At 46.1% G+C, this 1,415-nt stretch overlaps 1 pseudogene; it reads left to right on the top strand.

Moving 5' to 3' along the window:
* The first annotated feature begins 419 nt into the window (after positions 1 to 419).
* Positions 420 to 1,144, top strand: LOC102963851 (annotated as a pseudogene).
* The last annotated feature ends 271 nt before the right edge of the window (positions 1,145 to 1,415 follow it).

The raw sequence follows: 1,415 nt of genomic DNA on the forward strand, positions 1-1,415 counted from the left end.
AGCTGCTCAGGGTATTGGACTAGAGCCTCAGTTTCCTCTCTTGCACCACGAGAGGATGCTCCTCGCCCACCCTCCTCACAGGCCTTGTCAAGCTATTGTAAAGGGGTTGTAAAGCTCCAGCAACAGAGAGGGCATGGAAAGTTTTTGGGGAGAAGGAGGCTCAGTGTGAAAAGGAAGGATGAAGAATGTGCTGATCTCTCCTGGGCAGCCGCTCCCAGCCCTGATGATGAGGATTCCATCTAGGAGGGGTGAGATCCCTGTTCCTGCCTCTTCGAATTCCTGAAGCAACTTTGGAGTTCACAGCCCTGGGAAGTTTTTCTCCAGAAGTTCTGTCTCTTCTCCAATATCCTAATCTTGTGTTTGTTGATGTGTTTGTTTAAAATTTCCCCCTCGCTCTTTTTGTGGCACCTCCGAGGTGACTGAACATCTCTTTCCAAGCTACCAGCGGCCGGAAGCTCATTGAAGTGGACGATGAATGGAAACTTAGCATCTTTTATGAGAAGCGGATGGCCACAGAAGCTGCTGACGCTCTGGGTGAAGAATGGAAGGGTTCTGTGGCCCAAATCAGTGGTGACGATGGCAGACAAGGCCTTCCCCCTGAAGCAGGGTGTTCTGACACATGGCCATGTCCACCCACTGTTGAGTAAGGTGCCTTCCTGTTACAGACCAAGGAAGACTTGAGAAAGAAAGTGTGAATCTGTTCAGGGTTGCCCTGTGGGTGCTAATCTCAGTGTTCTCAACTTGGTCTTTGTAAAAGAAGGGGGAGGGGTTGTGGAGAAGGATATTTCTGGATTCCCTGATACTACCAGGCCTCTTTTGGCTGGCAGAATCCACAAACATTTCAGTCTCTCTAAAGAAGACAATGTCCTCCAGTGTGAGAGCTCCTAAACACAGAGGTAAGAAACTCAGGACCAAAGCGCCCAAGATTCAGTGTCTTGTGAATCCACATGTCCTCCAACAAAAAGGTCGGTGTATTGCTTTGAAGAAATAGTGTGCTAAGAAAAGTAAGGAACAGGCCACAGAATATGCTAAACCTTTGGCCAAGAGAATGAAGGAGGCCAAAGAAAAACACCAGGAACACGTTGTCAAGAGACGGAGGCTGACCTCTCTGAAAGCTTCCACCTCTAAGTCCAGTCAAAAATGAGGTTTTCTAAGAGTGACAAATAAATAGGATCAGATATCAAAAAATAAGTGAAATAAAATAAAATAGAATAAAATAGAATAAAATAGAATAAAATAAAATAAAATAAAATAAAATAAAATAAAATAAAATAAAAATAAAATCTCCCCTTCAGCCTGGGGCTCCCTGAAGGCAGGGCTGTGTCTCCTCCCTCAGACTGGGGCTCCCTGAGGGCAGGACTGTGTCTCCCTCCTAAGATTGGAGCTCCCTGAGGATAGGGATGTGTCTCTTCCCT

This window comes from Panthera tigris, chromosome B2 (assembly GCF_018350195.1).
Source record: "Panthera tigris isolate Pti1 chromosome B2, P.tigris_Pti1_mat1.1, whole genome shotgun sequence".
Classification (NCBI taxonomy): Eukaryota; Metazoa; Chordata; class Mammalia; order Carnivora; family Felidae; genus Panthera; species Panthera tigris.